This window comes from Cervus elaphus, chromosome 6, assembly GCF_910594005.1.
Source record: "Cervus elaphus chromosome 6, mCerEla1.1, whole genome shotgun sequence".
Taxonomy (NCBI): domain Eukaryota; kingdom Metazoa; phylum Chordata; class Mammalia; order Artiodactyla; family Cervidae; genus Cervus; species Cervus elaphus.
The window spans coordinates 25,620,779-25,643,950 of NC_057820.1; the positions used below are offsets into that span (position 1 = coordinate 25,620,779).

General features: G+C 41.1%; 1 protein-coding gene across 2 annotated transcripts in view; it reads left to right on the plus strand.

Moving 5' to 3' along the window:
• Positions 1-15,256: 15,256 nt before the first annotated feature.
• Positions 15,257-23,172, plus strand: part of G3BP2 (G3BP stress granule assembly factor 2) — a 36,487-nt gene continuing 28,571 nt past the window's right edge. The window contains exon 1 of one of the 2 annotated variants that reach the window (XM_043906461.1): positions 15,257-15,485. The gene's annotated coding sequence lies outside the window, so the exon portion shown is untranslated. The remainder of the gene's footprint in view (positions 15,486-23,172) is intronic. The other variant, XM_043906462.1, reaches the window with a different exon arrangement.

The following is a 23,172-nucleotide window of genomic DNA, read 5'->3' on the forward strand; positions in this document are numbered from 1 at the left end:
AAAACATGTGGGGAGGTCCTGTGTAACCGTCACCCCATCTCCCCCAGTTTGACATCCTGTATCACTGTAGTCAGCATCAAAACCAGGAAATAGTTTAGCATCCCTTCATGTGGTAAGCTAAAGTCCCTGATTAGCATAAAATTTTAGCTGAATATGGCTTTTGAATGAGAATAGCTTCTTTATATTGTAAAGCCTTCTTTTAAATAATCAACTCATTATTACCATGATACACACTGAAGAATAACGTGGTTTAGATCATTAGTTCTTAACCTTTTAGGTTAGATATATTTTAGGAGGCAATGCTACGTGAACCTTCTGGGCAGAAAAGACGCATGCACGCATATGTACAAAATCATGGTTTCCTAAACCTCCTCTATCTCCACCCCTCAAAATGTGCTGAGACTTAGATGAAAAACTTCTGGTTTACGAGCAACATTTAAGGAAGTCACATTTACTTAATCTAAAACAGTCTTTCTTAGGGCTTTTTTATGTTTTCCCAACTCTGCTTATAGAGAAGCCTCCAAACTCTCTTTATTACTCTTCTGTTGACATTTAAAGGGCTGAAAGTTCCTTGGGTTTTCTACAACTCTTGGTGGCTTAGGGAAAAACTGTTTCCAACATTATTGCTCTTATGAACACACTTTATCTGGGTCTGTTTTTGTGTGCATAGAAGTCCTTTGGTCAATAACTTTTAAGTTGTCTTTCCCTTTTCAGGTCACCACCAGAACTTGAGTAATGTGAGGTCCTGGCTCTGGAGTTAGGGATCAGGCCTGGGGTCTCTGAAGCCCAGCTATATACGAGAATGTCACTGAGAGCTTCTGTCAGTTTTGAGCCAGCTGCCAGGACCCTGGAAATGTATTTCCACAGCCAGGGCTCACCCAGAACGTGTGAGTTAACAAGTCAGATGTCAGAGCTGCAACCTGGAAGGAGGGTAGAGATATATATATATATATAAAGTCAGGCTGATGGTCTGGCCAGAAGGGTAGGACAAATCTTTGATTATGAGGAAGATTCTTGCCTTAATCATAAACCTCTTATATGCTTCCTGCTGGGGTAAAGCTCAGAGGTGTGTTCTTCTGCTGGAAGCCAGAGTTCAGTGAGCCAAGAACCCACAAGAAGTGGTCACACCTGGAAATGTGTGGGTGAAGTTAAGGGCTGATGCTGACACTTTGCATGAGGAATTGGCTATATTTTGCGCTCAATTGGCTAAGACAGAAGAAAGCCAAAATACTTTCACTGTGTATCAGCTACCTGATTTTTTATGATGATCTTTTTCCATTCAGAAGAAGTTTCACACCAGCTCTACCACTTTTTTAAGTTTTCTGTCTGCTGATGAATGCATTCTTTTTGCATACAGTTGGCTTTTTACTGCCCTGAATAATTCTGTATCCTGGTTGCTGAAAGAGACTAGTTACTAATTGCTTTCAAAGGGATGGTATCCATTTCCTCCTCCTGAATTTGTCTACTTAAGGTGAAGTCTTTTACCGTGGTTTCTTTGCACTGTCAAACCAAGTATTTGACCCAAGAGGAGAATGAAGATTGGAAGGAGGGAGGGTGGTCCTGGGCTAGTGTCTGTTTCTAACTTTGTGAAGTGCTGTGTTGGGGTCCCCTGTTGTTGAAGGTCTGCCTCAGTTTTATAACAGGAATCAGACTCTTATACCTACCATGCCAGACACTGTGCTAAACACTATAAATAATCCTCCCAACAACCCTAAAGTTGGCCCTTTTTTTTTTTGGCCATGCTATGTTGCATTCAGTGTCTTAGTTCTCTGATCAGGGATTGAACCCATGCCTCCAGCAGTGGAAGCACGGAGTCTCGACCCCTGGACCACCAGGGAAGTCCCCCAAAGTTGGCTATTTATCCCTGAGGAAACTAAAGGTCAAAGAAATAAACTAACTCGACCAGTATCACAAAACAAGTCAGTGAAGAAAAAGGGATTTGATCCCATGTGATTCATCCTTCTGTATTTAAGTGGAGGATTTGGTCCTCAGCTCTGGCTTCTCACAGTACACCTCTCTCTTCCCCTCCTCCCTCCATGAGGAAATCTGGCTCAGGGATAGGAGTTGACACTCAATCCGTTGGAGACTGATTAATGACCCTAGAATGCCTTTTCACAGAAGCAGATATGCCTTTCCAATAAACAGAATATCCACTAACCAGGGACACTCCTCTGGGTTGGAGTGCTTAATGAGAACTGCTACTGCTGCTAAGTCGCTTCAGTCGTGTCCAACTCTGTGCAACCCCACAGACGGCAGCCCATCAGGCTCCCCCGTCCCTGGGATTCTCCAGGCAAGAACACTGTAGTGGGTTGCCATTTCCTTCTCCAATGCATGAGAGTGAAAAGTGAAAGTGAAATCGCTCAGTCATTTCCGACTCTTAGCGACCCCATGGACTGCAGCCTACCAGGCTCCTCCGTCCATGGGATTTTCCAGGCAAGATTACTGGAGTGGGGTGCCATTGCCTTCTCTGTAGTGAGAACTAGATAACTGCAAAGAAAAAAGTGAAAGTGAAAGTAGCTCAGTCGTGTCCAACTCTTTGCAACCCCATGAACTATACAGTCCATGGAATTCTCCAGGCCAGAATACTGGAGTGGGTAGCCTTTCCCTTCTCCAGGGGATCTTTCCAACCCAGGGATTGAACCCAGGTCTCCTGCATTGCAGGCAGATTCTTTACCAGCTGAACCACAAGGAAAGCCTGGATAACCTCAAGGCATCTCATATCCAGAATGTAGTGTTAGTTGCTCAGTGGTGTCCGACACTTTGTGACCCCACAGGTTGTAGCCCACTAGGCTCCTCTGTCCCTGGAATTCTCCAGGCAAGAATATTGGAGTGGGAAGCCATTCCCTTCTCCAGGGGATCTTCGCAACCCAGGGATTGAACCCGGGTCTCCTATATTGCAGGCAGATTCTTTACTGTCTGAGCCAAAGGCCTGAAGAATTAAACACAGCCTGTAGCCCTGAGATGGCTAAATGTCTGCCAAGTATAGTCTACCCTGAACTGTGCAAGATAAACACTGATGAAGCTTCTTTCCAAAGTCATCACTTTCTGGACTCCAGGCAACTCAGGGCAGATGACTCTTCTTTTATTTATATTATCTTTAGTTGTTAGGATTATTGTATCGCTTAGATCACTTAGCCTGAGGCGATTTTAGCTGTCATCATAACTTTCTGGGCATTGGATAGAACTCATTAGAATTTACAAACCATTATTCAGGGTGGCTTACTTTTGTAATCCCAAGCCTATTTATTTACATATTGATTTATGATGAGATTATTGTCTCTAAATTCTGAAGAAGTTATCTCAAGAGTTTGCAACCTTTATTCTGTCAAGTTTGGTAGCTTTTAGAATCTCCTCTACTTGAAGACTTTAGTGATCAAAACTGGCTACATGGCTGAAAATCCACCATCTATAGCAGTCATTTATTTACATTTTATACTGAACAACAAATAGGCAGGCTGCACAAGTTTTTTATGCACTTTATGGATGTGTGACACTTTCACATACAATGCCTGAATGGAGAGGAAGAACATCTCTTTAGTTCTAGCCTGTCTCAGTCTCACAAAGATAATGGATGGAAAGATTTCAGGAGAAATGAACATTTTGTTCTTTCTTCAGGCCATAATAATCTTTTCCTCTTCTGCCCTAAAAGGAATGGGGTTTATCCTACTCACCAAAGTAGATTTCTCTTTGCATCAAAAAGCTTTGAAAAGGAGCCAGCTGCACCAAGCGAGTCCTGAAATTCTTGAGAAACCAGTTTTCAATTAGGAAGGCTTGATCCAAGATTAAGGGGGTTCATCATTTAGTGGCACTAAATTAGCCATGGGGGACTCTGGGGTCTCTTTCTAAATTGGCCGCTTTTAGCCTTGTGCAGCTTGCCTGCTTTGTGAATTGCTTGTGAAACTGCAATGAGGTAATGTTTTGAAAGTGTTTTGAAAACCATAAAATGCTATATACAACTCTTAAGTTGTGCCTTCAGAGCAGAGCAGTGAGCAGTGAAAAAGGAATCAGCTGAAAGCAATTGGTGCCTTTACTTTTTCATGAGCCAGACATGAAGTGCTGATGTTTATTGAGCATTTATCATGTGCCAGGCATGGTATAAATGTTTTGCTTTTATTAACAGATCTAATCTTTATAGTGTTGTAATAAGGTCGATACCATTGCTGTTGTTTAGTTGCTAAGTCATGTCTGACTCTTTTGTGACCCCATGGATTGTAGCCTGCCAGGCTCCCATGTCCATGGGATTTGCCAGGCAAGAATACTGGAGCGGGTTGCCATTTCCTTCTCCAGGGGGTCTTCCTGACCCAGGGATCGAACCCCTGTCTCCTGCATTGGCAGGCGGATTCTTTACCACTGAGCCATGAGGGAAGACCATAAGGTAGATATTAGTGGCCCATTTTACAGATGAGAAACACTGAGGCACAGAGAAGTTAAGCATCCTTTCCAAGGTCATGTAGAGGTAATATACTCGGGTCATACATTTAGTAAGTGATGAGATGAAGCTGGGATGCAAATCCAGGCAGCCTGGCTCCACAGCCCAGACTCTACTGCTGGCAGTTTAAGCCTTCCTTACTAACTGAATTGGTAGCAGGTCCAAGACATTTGTTATGTATGTCTCAGGAGGTTAAATGTTATGTAAATCTTGAAAGGTTAAAATTGTGATGAGTAAAGACACTAAGAAAAATGAGAATCCTTTAAGGATTTGGATTTGATTCCCTTCTAATGCCTAGTTTTCATAGTTTTGGGTCCTATCTTACTTATATAGAGTAAGTGTGTGGTCCTTAAACATGCTTGTAAAGTCATCTCTTAAACACCCACTCCATCAGCAAAATTGTGGTAATGGAATTGTTTGATCTTCAAAGACCAATAAGATTGAAATGAGAGGGTATAAAAGAAAAACCTTATAAAGTATAACGTCAGTGAAGTATTTTATGCTGAAGTTTATATTTGTATATTCTAATAATTGTACTCTTCTAAAAAATTCACCTGCTGATGGTGATTGGATATCTTCCTTTTTTTGTAAAAAAAAAAAACCCAAGACTGGCCGCACTTGCCCTCTGCAATGGCCCACACTCCATCTGTGGACTGTGCTTCTCTCTGAATCTGAATAAATCCATTTCTTACCTAAAAAAACAAAACAAAACAAAAACAAAAGTATCAACTATATTTTTTAACTTAAGATTGATTCATAAACATGTTTGATTTCACATTGAACTATATATATATAACATAAAAATATATTCTTAGATATTTAAATCTATAGCTTTTGATGTATATGTGTCAAGGATATGTGTCATAGTTTATTTAACCATTCACTATTATTGGATATTTAAGATGCCTCCAGCTTTTAAATGATAATAAATAATATCACAATGAATTTCTTGGTGCATATCTTAAGAGGAATAAATCTCCAGAAGTAGAATTATTCACCCAAAAAGTATAGACAACTGAAAGCCTTTGGTATGTCTTGCTAAATTGCTTTTTTTAGAAGGATAAATAAATATTTATTTGTGACAAAAATGTACAAGGTAGCTTTTTTTTGAAAATTGGATGTTTTCATTTAAAAATATTTGCCAGTTTATGGTTTGCATTGTTTCCATTAACAGCTCTTCGTATGTGTTTAATGCTGTCCTTTTTTTTTTTTTCAATAAATGGGACATATTTTGCATGTCTATTGGTTAGGTTTTCATACTGATTTCTTATGAAGTTTGTTAGTCCTTTTGATTCAAATTTGTAGCAAGCAGAAATGTGTTATTACATAGCTTATATTTATTTTGATTCCATCCTCATAATTTTCTTTGTAATTTAGCTTAAAGCCTCTAATCTTAGGATGTCATTCCTCACCTATGTAACCATTGCAAAGAATTAAGCACTAATAATATAAAATGATGTCCAGTTACATTGTTAAGAAAAAAAAGATAGTGTCTTGCAAAACAATGTTAATTATGATCCCTTCTCTCTCCCTCTTTCTATCCCCCCATCCCTCTCTCCTTCCATACACATACATGTTTATTTATTTATGAATTGATTTTGAATGTTTTCTTTGTGGCACAGATATAGCATTGGTCAAAACAGACAAAATCTGAGAACTTATGGAACCTGGTTTATTGGCGAGGCCATACACCAAAGGATTGGGAATTCCCTGGTGGTCCAGTGCTTATGAGTCTGCACTGTCATTGCTAAGTACCTGGATTTGACCCCTGGTCGGGGAACTAAAGATCCCACAAGCCACAGGTGAAAAAAAAAATCACCAAAAATAAATAGAATGTCAGGTAGTGGTAAGTGCTATTAACAGAAGTAGAGCAGGGTAAGAGATGGAGAATGACGAGGGCTCCTTTAGATTCAGTGGTCAGAGATCTTTCTAAGGTGGCATTAAGATCAAAAAGTATTGGATGAAGTAGCTAGTATAATATTTTATATACCCATATGGATAGAAAAAACCCAAAGTTCTGTATTCCCCTCCTCACTGAATATTAAGGGTGGTTCTTTTGTCACCCAGACAAATCCAGCAAAGCAACCTATCCTAAACTTTTCCCTTACCTCCCATACCTAGTTAATCATCACATTTTTGCCACCTATTTATTTCTAAATTTCTTTTCTACTTGCCATTGTCTCCTCTTAGGCCCTTGTCACTTTTTGTTTTCTTTCACTTTTTGAAAAGATATAGTAGTTCATTTTCATGCACCAAATAGTGTCCAATTAAAATCTGTAACACATGAGAACTAACTTGGTGGGGCTTCCAAACTGGTCAAATGGGGTATTGTGAGCATGAAAATAAACATTAACAGTAATGGATTATCAAATAGGAATCTGGGAGTTCACACTGATATAAACAAAAGAATTTTAAAAAATGAGAAAGAAGAAAAGGTCTTCCCTATAGTAGAAATGCAGCTGATCAATGTGGAAAGAATGATAGAATTAGAAAAATCACATCTGGGTAGCCACTATTACAAAAATTGACTTGGCCAGGAGTCGTCAATGGCTGCTAAAACTGGGTGAAGGTATGATGATAAATGGGATATGTATATAATCTCAAAGTAGTCGCCTACACAAGACACTTACTGATTACAAAGGGAAAAATATTAACTGTATAGTGGAGAATTCCTTCAGACACTGCATTAACCAAGCAAAGCAAACATCACTGGTAATAGGACACATGGACATCACGTGCCTACATCATGCACCGAGGACAGAACAGTACTTCTCTGGTATTTTTGCCAAAAATGCATAACCTAGATCTAAATACCATGAAACAACATAGGTTACCAGATGCAGGGGCATTCTTCAAAATAATTGTCCTGCACTCTTTAAAAGTATGAAGGACATAGGACTTCCCTGGTGGTCCAGTGGCTAAGACTCTGCACTCCCAATGCAGGGGGCCCAGGTTTGATCGCTGGGTGGGGAACTAGATCCCACACACTTCAACTAAGACTCAGTACAGACAAATAAATAAATATTTTAAAAAATGATAAAATAAAAATATCAAGGTCATGAAAGAAGACTGAGAAACTACTTTAGACTACAGAAGACTAAGGTAACGGATGATAACTAGATTCATTTGTAATCCTAAATTGTATCCTGGTTAGAAAACAATTTTTCCTTTTGATACTAGTCAGACAGTTGATGAAATCTGAATGTCTATAAATTGTAGGCTACCCTGGTGGCTCAGATGGTAAAGAATCTGCCTGCAATGTAGGAGACTCATGTTTGATCCCTGGGTTGGGAAGATCCTCTGGAGAAGGAAACGGCAACCCACTCCAGTATTTTTGCCTGGAGAATTCCATGGACAGAGGAGACTGACAGGCTACACAGACTGTGGGGTCTCAAAGAGTCAGACATGACTGAGCGACTGTCACTCATTCACTCAGATTATAGTAGTGTATAAATGTTAATTCCTGATTTCGATAACTGTATTGTGGTTATAGAAGGAAATGTCCTAGTCTTTTAAGAAATAACACTAAAGTGTTTAGGGTAAAGCATGTCCAAAGAAAATTTCAACTAGAACCTCTTCTAGATGCTTTTTTAATGGGTGGAGGTCACATGACAGTCTATCAATTGTCTGATAGAGTATCCATAATAACCACTTGCAGGTTTCTTTGAAAACCTGGATTTGTTCATTCAGGAGCCACCACTGAGTGCCAATGTGTAAGCACAGTACCATGTATGCCCAGGATGAGGCAGGAACCATTGAAATGTGTCCTCAGGGAATTGACACCCTATAGGAGACAAGCCAAAGAGAATTAATGAGAACAAGAAAGCGAATGTAGTAACTACTAACATTTGAGGAATGTGGGTGATGGGTATCCATTTATTATTTTTGCAAATTTTCAGATCTATGAAATTATTTAAAAATAAAAAGTTAAAAATGTAAAAACTATTAGATGAAAAGAAATTAAAAGGCAGTAAAAAGATTTCAATAGAACTAGACTTTTATAGACAACTTACAAAACTTGTCCCTATATTAGACCACAAAAGAAAATAACAAATTCTACAAAGCACAGAAATGTACATGCCATAGTCACAGACTACAGGCAGTAAAGCAAGTAAAAATAAAGTGTTTAAAAATCCAAAATGCTTCAGTTCAGTTCAGTTCAGTTGCTCAGTCATGTCCGACTCTTTGTGACCCCATGAATCGCAGCACACCAGGCCCCCCTGTCCATCACCAACTCCCGGAGTTTACTTAAATTCATATCCATTGAGTCGGTGATGCCATCCAGCCATTTCATCCTCTGTCGTCCCTTTCTCCTCCTGCCCCCAAGCCCTCCCAGCATCCAGGTCTTTTCCAATGAGTCAACTCTTCGCATGAGGTGGCCAAAGCACTGGAGTTTCAGCTTCAGCATCAGTCCTTCCAATGAACACCCAGGACTGATCTCCTTTAGGATGGACTGGTTGGATCTCCTTGCAGTCCAAGGGACTCTCAAGAGTCTTTTCCAACATCACAGTTCAAGCGCATCAATTTTTCTGCACTCAGCTTTCTTCACAGTCCAACTCTCACATCCATACATGACCACTGGAAAAACCGTAGCCTTGACTAGACAGAACTTTGTTGGCAAAGTAATGTCTCTGCTTTTTAATACGCTATCCAGGTTGCTCATAACTTTCCTTCCAAGGACTAAGCGTCTTTTAATTTCATGGCTGCAGTCACCATCTGCAGTGATTTTGGAGCCCCCAAAAATAAAGTCTGACACTGTTTCCACTGTCTCCCCATCTATTTCCCATGAGGTGATGGGACCAGATACCATGATCTTAGTTTTCTGAATGTTGAGCTTTTTAAGCCAACTTTTTCACTCTCCTCTTTCACTTTCATCAAGAGGCTTTTTAGTTCCTCTTCACTTTCTGCCATAAGGGTGGTGTCATCTGCATATGTGAGGTTATTGATATTTCTCCCAGCAATCTTGATTCCAGCTTGTGCTTCTTCCAGCCCAGCGTTTCTCATGATGTATTCTGCATATAAGTTAAATAGGCAGGGTGACAATATACAGCCTTGATGGACTCCTTTTCCTATTCGGAACCAGTCTGTTGTTCCATGTCCAGTTCTGACTGTTGCTTCCTGACCTGCATACAGGTTTCTCAAGAGGCAGGTCAGGTGGTCTGGTATTCCCATCTCTTTCAGAATTTTCCACAGTTTATTGTGATCCACACAGTCGAAGGCTTTGGCGTAGTCAATAAAGCAGAAATAGGTGTTTTTCTGGAACTCTCTTGCTTTTTTGATGATCCAGCAGATATTGGCAATTTGATCTCTGGTTCCTCTGCCTTTTCTAAAACCAGCTTGAACATCCGGAAGTTCTCGGTTCACGTATTGCTGAAGCCTGGCTTGGAGACTTTTGAGCATTACTTTATTAGCATGTGAGATGAGTGCAATTGTGCGGTAGTTTGAGCATTCTTTGGGATTGCCTTTCTTAGGGACTGGAATGAAAACTGACCTTTTCCAGTCCTGTGGCCACTGCTGAGTTTTCCAAATTTGCTGGCATATTGAGTAAAGCACTTTCACAGCATCATCTTTCAGGATTTGAAATAGTTCAATTGGATTTCCGTCACATCCACTAGCTTTGTTCGTAGTGATGCTTTCTAAGGCCCACTTGACTTCACATTCCAGGATGTCTGGCTCTAGGTGAGTGATCACACCATTGTGATTATCTGGGTCGTGAAGATCTTTTTTGTACAGTTCTTCTGTGTATTCTTGCCACCTCTTCTTAGTATCTTCTGCTTCTGTTAGGTCCATACCATTTCTGTCTTTTATCGAACCCATCTTTGCCTGAAATGTTCCCTTGGAATCTCTAATTTTCTTGAAGAGATCTCTAGTCTTTCCCATTCTATTGTCTTCCTCTATTTCTTTGCATTGATCGCTGACAAAGGCTTTCTTATCTCTCCTGGCTATTCTTTGGAACTCTGCATTCAGATGGGAATACCTTTCCTTTTTTCCTTTGCTTTTCTCTTCTCTTCATTTCACAGCTATTTGTAAGGCCTCCTCAGACAACCATTTTGCTTTTTTGCATTTCTTTTCCATGGGGATGTTCTTGATCCCTGTCTCCTGTACAATGTCACGAACCTTTGTCCATAGTTCATCAGGCTCTCTGTCTATCAGATCTAGTGCCTTAAATATGTTTCTCACTTAGACAAACCGCTTAGACAATCTCAACTCTCTCTAAACCATAACTGAATCAAAGAAGAGATACTATACTTCCAAACAATTTAGAATATGTGTTAGTTGCTCAGTCGTGTCCAACTCTTTGTGACTCCATGGACTGCAGTCCACTAGGCTCCTCTGTCCATGATATTTCCCAGGCAAGAATACTGGAGGAGGTAGCCATTCCCTTCTCCAGGGGATCTTCCTGACCCAGGGATCGAACCCGGGTCTCTAGCATTGCAAGCAGATTCTTTACCAACTGAGCCACCAGGGAAGCTCATTTAGAATATATTTCTATATTTAGAATAGAAATATATATTTCTATATTTAGAATATAATAGTAATGAATAAAACCTCTGGGATGTTGCCTAAATTACAGGCAAGGGAAAATCTGCAGTCTAAAAACTATTATTATTCATCAAGAAAGAATAAAAATCATATACTGTTTTAGAAGTTAGGACAAAAATATAAAAACTACTAGAAGCCCAAGAGCAAGACTATGGTGCTGTCTTTTCTCTGCTCTCAGAAGGCTTTGTCAGCTACTTGATGGAGCAATTTAAGGAGCACTTTCAGTGGGCCAGTACAAAGTGCTGGACTGGAGCAGCAAATAGTATCTCTTTGTGGAACTTTCAAGGTGTGTGTGTAAGAGAGGGAAAATATCGGATAATAAATTATAACTTCAAAAATTCAATGACGGTTATGAAGGTGAAGTACACATTGCTATTCAACATCTCTAGTGTAGTGTCACTTAACAGGAATGTCTGTTGTCACTGCCTCCCTCCCTCCTGCTTTTCTCTGACTCTCCTTCTCCCTCTTTTCCTGTCTCTCCCTGTCTTTTTGTTTTTCTCTTTTCTCCTCTGACTTTCCCTCTCCCGCCCCCCCACCCCCAATTTCCTGAAGACAGTATGCTTATTTTTGCCTCATCTTGAGCCTAGTGCTTTGCTTGATAGCACTCAATAGTGGCCACTGAATGAATGTATTGAGAAATTAATGAATGAACCCTATAGGCTACTACTAGTGGACACTCTGCCAGACAATGTGTAGGTTACCATTTGATAAACTTTGTAAAAAAAATAATCTAGAAGAGAACATAGGAAATGTATACTATAGAGTACAAAATAGCCACAAAATACTGTTTAGACAAGCTAGTAGCCTGTTTAAGCAGTATAAGGTTAATTGAAATTCTATGAAGGGTAGTTTGTGTAAGGGAAAATCATGCCTAGTTTATTTTTTAGAATGCCTGAGTGAAGTATTTCACTGTACTCTGGGAAATCAGTAGATGCAGTTTATTTTGATTTTTCGCAGAATTTTGATGCAGGTTCACATCCAAGACCCACACTGGGGTGGGAACATGAAGTGTCAAAGGAAGGACTGAGGTGTATGAGAGCAAAAGTAGTAAGAAAAGATGTGGAAGTAATAAGTGAGGACTAAATTAGGGACGCCCTGCAGGGTAAAGACTTGGGATTTTATTGTGCTGCCTTGGGAGAGTTTTGAGAATGTTATCTGATTTATAACTGTAAAGGATCTGGTTGCTGTGGGGCTAAACCATAGTTAAATGAGAACAGTACATCAAGACTAAATAAAAGGTTGCTGCAGTAGGTGATGGTGGTATGAACTACAATAATGCAGTAATAGTAGTAAGAAGTGGTTAATCTAGAAGAATGTTGAAGGTAGAGGGAACAGAAATTTACTGTGATTTGCTGTGTGGTGTAAGAAAAACAGACTCGAGTGACTTAAAAGTTTTTGACTTGAGCCATTGAATGAATACATTTATACTTGTCTCCTTGCCATATTGCCTGCAGAGGAGTGAGTATTTCATGGAGGTTATTTCTGTAGGACAGGGAGATTACTTAGGAAGTTGTTGCAATCATTCTGGAAAGATGAAAGAGGCTTGAATCCAGGCAGCAGCTCTAAGTACAGAGAGGTATTCAAAGGTCACAGTCTTGAGAGACATTTAGGAAGTAAAAATAACTATTTAGGAAAGCAGTTTCCAGTATTTCAATAAAAATTCATGATAACCGAATCATTTTTCCCAATAACTCCACCTACTCATATACTAAACCTTTGAGCAAGGTTTGTCTGAGGCCTGTTTTTACACAGCCCAAGAGCTCAGAGTGGGTTTTCCAGGTGGCGCAGTGGTAAAGAATCCACTTGCCAATGCAGGAGACTCAGGTTCAATCCCTGGGTCGGGAAGATCCCCTAGAGTATGAAATAGCGACCCACTCCAGTAATCTTGCCTGGAAAATTCTATGGACAGAAAAGCCTTGAGGGCTACAGTCCATGGGGTCGCAAAGAGTCAGACATGACTGAGCACACATGGACAAAGCTAAAAGTATTTAACATTTTCAAGGTATTTTAAAATGCGGATAAGGTTGGATATGTAACAGAACATTTATGGCTTCTGAACCTAAAACATTTACTGTCTGGCTCCTAATAGTGTTATGTTTGCCAACCAATGGTGTGGATCAGTAGTTTTTTTTTTTTAGTTTGTCTTTAATCTTCTATTTCTTTAAAAATTTATTTTTTAATTGAAGGATAATTGCTCTACAGAATTTTGTTTTCTGTCAGACCTCAACGTGAATCAACCATGGGTATACCTATGTCCCCTCCCTCTTAAACCTCCCTCCCATGGATCAGTGGTTGTTAAAGTGTGGTACCTAGAGCAGCAAGCAGCACTTGGGAACTTGTTATAAATTCAGATTTTCAGGCCTCAACACAGACTTGCTGAATTAGAAACTCTGGGAATGGAACCCAGCATTGTGTGTTTTAACAAGCTCTCCAGGTGATTCTGATGCTTGTTAATTTCTGAGAATCACAGATCTAGAGAAATTTTTGTACCTGGTGAAAAATCACGGCTTCTCTGGAGGCTCAGTGGTAAAGAATCGGCCTGCCAATGCAGGTGATGCAGATTTGATCCCTGGATGGGGAAGATCCCCTGGGGAAGGAAATGGCAACCCATTCTAGTATTCTTGCCTGGAAAGTCCCATGGACAGAGGAGCCTGGTGGGCTACAGCCCTTGGGATTGTAAAGAGTTGGAAACAACTTGGCAACTGAGCACATGAGGAATAACAGTATTGTGCATAAGAGCTTCAAACTGGAAACAGAAATGTCAATCAATAGAAAGGTTGGTACAGTTAACACAATGAGAATATTTAATAGCTTGTGGTAAAGGGCATGCAATGGAGTGTACATAAAAGGCAGACAGACTGCTTGTGTTTGAATCCCAGCTCCACCAGAGTAGCAGCTGTTATGACCTTGGGCAAGTTACTTGACCTCCCTAAGCCTCAGTTTCTTCATCTGTTAAATGGGCATAAAAATAGTAACTACTTTATAGGGTTATTGTGAGGATTAAATAATTAAAGTAGATGAGTAGCTGGTACATAAGTATTAGATATGAAGGACAATCTGCATTTAATGTATTATGCTACTTTAAGGAAAAACATGTCAAAGTTCACTTCATAGAAGTGACAGCCCATATATTTTGCATATAACAAAATGAGCAACCTTAAAGTGTAGATTTTGGAGGTTCAAATGTTGTCACTGCCCCGTAAACCTGTTTTCACACGTGAAAAAAACCTTTAAATTGCTTTAATAGGATTGTGAAGAAAACTGCTGAAATGTGTATGCCTACACATTTGTCTGGTATATGGGCATTTCCTAATTGCCTTTTATTTCTTTCACCATTTCCTCAGCTCCTCCCTTCCAAAATTCCTCAGCTGTCTTGATAGTCCCTGAGAAACATTGCCAGAACTAAGGTGCAAAGTGGCTTCCTTGACTGTAAGCAGATTTGGCTTTTTCCATGAATCAAGGTCATGAGAGTCAGTGTCTAGTGTTTTCTCAGCTATGCCCCCGGAGCCAAGTCTGAGCCTAGATCTAGGACAGGGCTGTAATCCTGGTATCTCCTGGGATTTCACCCTTTTAGCTGCTTTGGCATATAAAATGCTTAGCATGTATTTAGCAACGCCTGAACACTGAACCAGGCACACAAAGAAATAGAAATCCGCACCCCCCCCCCAGCCCCGTGGAGGCCCCGTCGTATTTTTTCTACATCCCAGTACCTAGAACGCAGTAGGCCCTATAATGTATGTTGCGTTAAACCTGTTTGAACGGATGTGCCTTTCTCGGTGGAGCTTAAAAACCTCCATTTCCTAGAGTGAGTTTAGCTGCAAGCAGGTAAAGCCACTGACTGCATTTTACGCTCGTCTAGAGCAGCAACCTGCAGATACCTAGTTCAGGAAGAAGAATCACTACATTTTCTCCCTCTTAACATTAATTATATAAACGGACCAGAAAAATCAGTCCCCCAAAGGGCACAGCGCAAAAGGCACACCGCTGCAGCCACCCGGCTCCTGTTACGCCGCGATCTCGAAGGGCGACGAGGCCCGAGCCTTGGGCCGGAGAAAGGCAGCCTCCTTGTGACGTCAAATCAGCGGACTCTCGCCCCTGCTTCAGGCCGGTTCCGGTTCCCCGGCTTTCCGGGCGCGAGAGTACGTGAGCGCGGCGGCGTTCTGCGCGTGCTCCGCAGAGGGACGCGAGAAGGTTGGGTCCAGCTCGCGGAGGAGATGCGTGATTGGCTGAAGCCGTGCTGGGGGGTTCCCCAGCCCTTTCGGCAGGGGTAAAACAATAAGAGGGGGCGGTGGCAAAGGGGGCGGGACGTCCGTGTTCCTTGTCGCTCGCCGCAGCGCCTGGTGCCCGGGAAGAGGTGGTTGTGAGGAGAACCAGCTCTCGGCTCTCCGGCTTCCTTGGCTTGAGATTTGTCAGAGGGAGGGGGCGGCGAGTGAAAAGAACCCGCTGCAGCCGGTCCTCGGCGACTCTCCCGCTGACCTCCGCGCGACGTACCCGCCGCCGCTGTTGGTTGGAGGTGTGTACGGGGGCCGGGAGGGGCGGCCGGTGTGGTGGTCGGAAGGGGACATTCCCGTCTCCCGCCGCGGCTCGCGGCAACCGTTCTGTGCGTGAGCCCCGGTGTCGGAGGTGTGGAGGCCGAGAGAGACATTGTTCTTGCCGGCTGCCTACGCTGCTGCTGTGTGCGTGAGAGAAACCGAGCCTTTCCTCTCAGGTGAGGGATGGGGGGCCGCGTGGGCAGGGAGGTGACCGGCGCGCGTCTTGCGGACGGAGGGCTCCGAGGGCACAGGTGGGGCCGGGGTTGGTTGGGGATGAGGTGGCGAGCTGGGTAAGGGGACGCAGCGGCTCCCAAAGGCACGCTGATGGAGGCTTCGGACGGGATGAGGGGGAGTGGGCTTGCCGGAGAGGATGTTTTCGGATGCGGAGCCCCCCACTCTCGTCCCCGACTCTTGCGGCTCTTATTCCCGGTTCCCCGGGAATGGGGAGGCCGCCGCTGCCGCCCCACCCGTGGGGGAGGGGAAAAGAGGCTCTGCCGGCGGAGGCAGAAGCGACGCAGATGCGAAAGTAGCGGCCTCCGGGCACCATTTCTCTGCACGGAAACAGAATCCGGGTCTGAAGGCAGCCGCCGCTTTGCTTACCCCAGTACCTGGTGTTCCGCGGTCTCTGACCCCCCTCTGTTTTATCCCGAGAGAGTTCTGAAACCCGGGCTATATATAACGTGCTCCTTCTCCGTGCCCTTTTATGCAGGCGATCTCTTACTGACTCAGGAATAGAAGAGGTGTTTGCGTGCTCTGGGGAGGGGGTTTATTTCTTTTCTCCCATCTCTTTCTTGGGGAGAGTGGGAAGGATAGTCAAGGAGAGGAACATAGCGTAACTAGGTTGTGTTATTTTTGTTAGTTGAATCCGATCGAATTTTACCTGCATCTCTATAAAGGCATATTTTTTAAGATGGCCCTGTGCCGCCCTGGGGCGAGTGTAGATTGCAGCTACAATTTCCCGCATAGATCAATTTTTTTTTCCCCTCCAAGGTATGCCTAATTTCTTAACAGAATTTTTTTTTTGGGGGGGGAGGGGGAGAGTCAGTGCCTTTGCTGTCTTAAAAATCAAATAAAAACAAAACCACACACGTGCACCGAAGCTGGAATAATAGCAAAGTTATTCCGTCTTGCCCCCCATATGATTGTTGTGATAATAACTTATGTGGAAATACTGGCTTTAGCACCTCGTGCTGGTCTCTCAAATGTTAGCATTGCATGTACCTGGATCCGTGAAACATTAACTGCAGTTTGGGGAGCCTCCTATATTAGAGGGGAAGAAAATGGGAATTCCTTGTTTAGCTCCATATTTGGCAGTTAATATAGCCTTAGGCATGTGAACAAAGTTTCAGAGTAAACATTTGGCCCTGTTAGTATTCAGTGGTCCTTTTGATGTCCAAAATTCCTGGTCTCAGAAAATAGACGGTATGATTCGTTTAAACTGAAATGTGTTGTTTCTTTGGTGATATTATTTTCCCGTTAAATATTTAGGATTAGCTATGAGTAAACATATGTTATGATTTCATCTCTTGAGGCTGTTTAATTCTGAAAAGTTAGAAAGGAATTGAAGGGAGGATAAGGACCTCAAATGGATTTCTTTCTATTTAGCAGATGTTATAGTTCAAGTTGTTGAATATTCAGGGGTTGAAATATTTGTCAATAAGTAGCAAGAGGAAAGAACCAGAATGTTTGTGGGGTGGATGGGGATCAAAAATGGGAGGAGAAGTAAATGTCTTTAATTTGGTAGTCGAGTGAGTGTTTAGTTAGTAGGTGAGGAGAATTGCTACCAATTGCTATTCTTGAGTTTGAATAGTATTGGCACTGTTGGTAGTAGGTTATTTTCATTATCCACAGTTCACTTAATGAAAATGTCCCTATCAGTTACTGAAAATATATAAAAACCAGTAGGTTAACAGTTAACAGTTTCCTTGTCCTGAAGATTATTGCTGTTGATTGCCCATTATCAGGATTGAAAATTCTTTCCTTGATTGCTTTAAATAAGACTTATCCCCACATATTTTATACTGGGTGTGTATGGAGGTGAGGAATGACCCCTTTTCAAGGCTGATTTTGATAATTACAAACTAGAGGGTTGTTCCTGAACTTAAATTCAGTAGAATTTAATTGACAGACAGGACTCTCTCCACTGGGAAACATTTAAAAGCTGACAGAACAAACAAGTTGCATCTCTTGGAACTCTGGACTGGCTTCAGCAGCAATGTAATCAGTTTTTTGATGGCTTTCCCTCAGCTTATTTTTATCTTTTAAATTCTAGATATTTTACCCTATGTTGATACTGTAGGTATGTTGGGATGACTGTTGTGGATTTCCTTTTATGTTACTGTCTTCTGTCTTTTAACTTCTCCCTACAGTATCAAATAAGCTAACAGTTGGACTTTAAATTTTTTTTATATTCTTGCATCCCTGGATGGTCTTCAAAAGTGGTTGTTCTTAAACAGATATAATGAAAAATCACTGTTCCAGGGAGGAGACCTTATTTCAAATGCTGAGGGACTTTGAACTCCTTTCCTTAGGCTCTTAACATTGTGGCTTCCTTTTCTGTAAATGAAGCAATTATCTATCTCAAGGAGGTAAAGGGATGTGTAGGTTACTTGTTTAAGGTTACCTTAAAGCATAATATAAATACACACTAATTTTTGTGGGGAAACATTTCCATTTCTTTAATGCTTGGTCACTTTTCTAATACCTCTGAACTTAAAAACTCACCTCCTTACCTGTGGGGCCCTCGGAAAGAAAAGGCTTAATTCACAAGTATCTCTTATTTCTGTGACTGGTGCTTAGATCTTGTTTGTGATGCTTTCATTCCATGGCATGCCACAACAAATTGAAGGTTGCTGCTTTCAATAGATAAGCATTGCTGTTTTGATTGGTAAAGTCCTTTTAAACAGAGACCCTTTGGTAGTTCCAAAGGTTTCAATTTTAATAGGGGGTTAGCTGTTAAGAATGGGTAATACAGCCCATGCTTCAGTGACAATGGACCTGGGCCTGACTAGTGTGAGCCAGCCAGGAGTGAGGGGCTCTAGAGAGGAAGGGGTGGGGATAGTTATTCAATAGTAGAGATAAGTTCTGTCCTAGCATAGACATAGCCTTTGGTAACATAGTTTCTGATAAGAGAACTGCATCCTCTTCCTAGGATCTTACTTTTTTTTTAAATAAAAAGCAAGAAAAAAAAAAAAAAAAAAAAAGCAAGATAGAGTACTACTTCTAACTTCACAATACTGAAAAATTATTTTTGTAGGATTTTTTCTGTTTTCCAAAATGTCATTTTCTTTTGGCTTCTTGACTTTTTAAAAAAACAAGACAACATGGGATCTCAACTTTTTAGCAGTTTTTATTTTGGATGGAAATAACCCTAAGTATTAAATTGTGATGAAATTTCATGTGATTAGTTTGCAATAACTGAAATTCCCCATCCCCAACTGTTTGAGCCAAAGATCTTGCAGTTCTCATCACTTGTTATAGATAGTGGTCAGAATATTTCAGGCTCTTTGAAGAGTGAATTTTTGATTCTGCATTGATACTTACGGGATTTCCCAGGTGACTCAGACATAAAGGAATCTGCCTGTAATATGGAGACCCTGGTTTGCTCCCTGGGTTGGGAAGGTCCCCTGGAGAAGGGAATGGCAACCCACTCCAGTGTTCTTGCCTGGAGAATCGGCATGGACAGAGGAGCCTGGTGGGCCCCATGCTGGGTCCGTGGGGTTGCAAAATGTCGGGCACGACTGAGCAACTATCACTCACTTTGATACTTATATTTGGTTGAGGTGCAGCTAGGTGTTTAGCAGTTTAGATTTTATGATCATGTGTAGATAGAGCCATTTTATTACTGAGTAGAGAACAGAGGTGCCATTTCAGAGATCCCTAAGATTAAAAAGGATTAAAGGAATACAAAAGTATTTCACCTGGATAACCTTATCTTTTGTATTGTATTCTGCACTGATCATTATTTTGCAATAGTAGATCTAAAGAATTAATTTCATTTTCCTGTCAAAGTGCATACATTGCCCTTCTTGTTATTGAAATCATACTTTAGTTGCAAAATTTATATTTCATTATTTTCCACCTATGGTTTTAGCCTTTGACAATGTTTTTAATGACTGCATATGAACTGATGTTCCACAGTTGGGTTTCACTATATTACATTTTTGTTTTCAAGACCATTAATTTAACATTAGGCTAACAGAAAAAAAATAGTACTATATCAGGTAAGCACACCAGATGTTTTTAAAATTACCTCTTAGAAACAACAAAATTCCACTGTACCTTTGGGTCTAGGCAGTAAGTTTCTTTCTGTTTCTCTTTCTCTATGTAGCTGCTCATTTTAAATTTCAGCATGGTATAGCTTTACTAGTCTGTTCCCCTCCACCTACTCAACTTTATCTTCAATTAGTTGGTAGTATTTAAGCACACTCAAGACTTTAAGGATAAATTGTCACTAATGTAGGCATAATGTCAGATTATTTTTGCTCTGCTATTAGTGCTAAATTAATTTTCACACTTTCGATCTTTATTTTAGAGCCATGTTTTCGAACCAATAACATATATTGGTTATGGTTATCAAAAACCAAGTGAAAATTTTAAAGTGTTTTTTAAAATTAAAAAATTAATTATACTCTTTTTAATACTCAATAAATAGTTTACAGATGGTGGTATGAATTGATATGCAGTATTTTTTTTCCCGTAGACCCACACTTCTTTTTGTATTATCGCTTCCCCTGCCCCGCCCCAAAGATGGGATTTGTAGCATTCTAGAATTTACTATTTCTCCCAGCAGTCTTGATTCCAGCTTGTGATTCATCTATCCCAGTATATCACATTGTGTCCTCTGCATATAAGTTAAATAAGCAGAGTGACAGTATACAGCTTTATGTTCCTTTCCCAATTTTGAACCAGTCTATTGTTCCGTGTCCAGTTCTGTTAATAACTTACTTCTTGACCTGCATACGGGTTCCTCGGGAGACTTGTTTAGGTGATCTGGTACTCCTATCTCTGAAAGAACTTTCCACAGTTTGCTATGATCCACACAGTCAAAGGCTTTCTTGTAGTCTATGAAACAGAAGTGGATGCTTTAGTGGAATTCTCTTGGTTTTTCCTATGATCCAACGAAATGTTGGCAATCTGATCTCAGGTTCCTCTGCGCCTTTTCTAAATCTAGCTTGTACATCTGTAAGTTTTCAGTTCATGTACTGTTGAAGCCTAGCTTGAAGGATTTTGAGCAGTAAGTTGCTAGCATGTGAAATGAGTGCGATTGTGTCATAGTTTGAACATCTTTGGCGTTGCCTTTTTTTGGGATTGGAATGAAAACTGATCTTTTCCAGTCCTGTGGCCACTGCTGAGTTTTCCAAATTTGCTGACACATTGAGTGCATCACTTTAACAGCATCATCTTTTAGGATTTGAAATAGCTGAACTGGAATTCTATCACCTCCACTAGCTTTGTTCGTAGTGATGCTTCCTCAGACCCAGTTGACTTACACCCCAAGATGTCTGTCTCTAGGTGGGTGAGCACACCATCGTGGTTATCAGAGTCATTAAGACCTTTTTGTATACTTCTTCTGTGTTTTCTTGCCACCTCTTCTTAATCTCTTTTGGTTCTGTTGGGTCGTTACCATTTCTGTCCTTTATCGTTCCCATTATTGCATGAAATGTTCTCTTGGTATCTCTGATTTTCCTGGAGGGATCTCTTCTTGCTGTTATTCAGTGGCTCAGTGGTGTCCAATTCTTTGCGACCCCATAGACTACACACCAGGCTTCCTTGTCCTTCACTGTTTCCCAGAGTTTGTTCAAACTATGTCCATTGAGTTAGTGATGTGATCCAACCATCTCATCCTCTGTCATCCCCTTCTCCTGCCACCTTCAATCTTTCCCAGCATCAGGGTCTTTTCAAATGAGTTGGCTGTTCACATTAGGTGGCCAAAGTATTGAAGCTTCAGCTTCAGCATCAGTCCTTCCAATGAATATTCAGGGTTGATTTCCTTTAGGATGGGCTGGTTTGATCTCCTTGCAGTCCAAGGAGCTCTCAAGAGTCCTCTCCAGCACAACAGTTCAAAGGCATCAATTCTTCGGCGCTCAGTCTTCTTTATTGTTCAGCTCTGACATCCGTACATGAGTACTGGAAAAACCATAGCTTTGACGATACGGGACTTTGTTGGCAAAGTAATATCTGTGCTTTTTAATACACTGTCTAGGCTTGTCATAGCCTTTCTTCCAAGGAACAAGCATCTTTTAATTTCATGGCTGCAGTTACCGTCTGCAGTGATTTTGGAGCCCAAGAAAATAAAGTCTGTCACTGTTTCCATTGTTTCCCCATCTATTTGGAATTAAGTGATGGGACCGGATGCCATGATCTTCATTTTTTGAATGTTGAGTTTTAAGCCAGCTTTTTCACTGTTTCACCTTCATCAAGAGCGTCTTGAGTTCCTCTTAGCTTTCTACTGTTAGAGTGGTATCATCAGCATATCTGAGGTTTATATTTCTTCCAGCAATCTTGATTGACAAGGGCATTTCACATGATGTACTCTTCATAGAAGTTAGAAAAGCAGGGTGACAATATACAGCCTTGATGTACTCTCCCAGTTTTGAACCAGTCTCTTGTTCCATGTCCAGTTCTACCTCTTGTTCTTGAACTGCATACAGATTTCTCAGGAGGCAGATAGGTGGTCTGGTATTCCTGTCCCTTGAAGAATTTTCCATGGTTTGTTGTGATCCACACATTCAAAGGCTTTAGCATAGTCAGTGAAGCAGAAGTAGATATTTTTCTGGAATTCTCTTGCTTTTTCTATGATCTAGCAGATGTTGGCAATTTGATCTCTGGTTCCTCTGACTTTTCTAAATTCAGGTTGTACGTCTGGAAGTTCTCAGTTCACATTCTGTTGAAACCAGCTTCCCATACAGAAAGAAGTCTAGCTTCTTTCCCATTCTGTTGTTTTGCTCTGTTTCTTTGCATTGTTCACCTAAGAAGCCCTGCTTATCTCTCCTTGCTATTCTTTGGAACTCTGCATTCATTTGGGTATATCTTTCCCTTTCTCCCTTGCCCTTCCCTTCTCTTCTTTCCTCAGCTGTTTGTAAAGCCTCCTCAGACAACCACTTTGCCTTCTTGCATTTCTTTTTCCTTAGGATGGTTTTGGCCACTGCCTCCTCTACAGTGTCATGAACCTCCATCCTTATCTTCAGGCACTCTCTACCATATCTAATCCCTTGAATCTGCTTGTCACCTCTGCTGTATATTTATAAGAAATTTGATTTAGGTCCTACCTGAATGTCTAGTGGTTTTCCCTACTTTGTTCAATTTATGTCTGAATTTTGGAATAAGGGGCTTATGATCTGAGTGAGCCTCAGTTTGTTCAGGTCTTGTTTTTACTGGCTGTACAGACCTTCTCCATCTTCAGCTGCAAAGAACATAATCGATCTGATTTCAGTATTGACCATCTGGTGATGTTCATGTGTAGAGTCTTCTTTTGTATTGTTGGTAACGGTGTTTGCTATGACTAGTGTTCAGTGGACAAAACTCTGTTAGCCTTTGCCGTGCTTCATTTTGTACTCCAAGGCCAAATTTACCTGTTATTCCTGTACCTCCTGACATCTTATTTTTGCATTCCAGTCCCGTATGATGAAAAGGACATCTTTTTGGGGGGTTCTAGAAGGTGTTGTA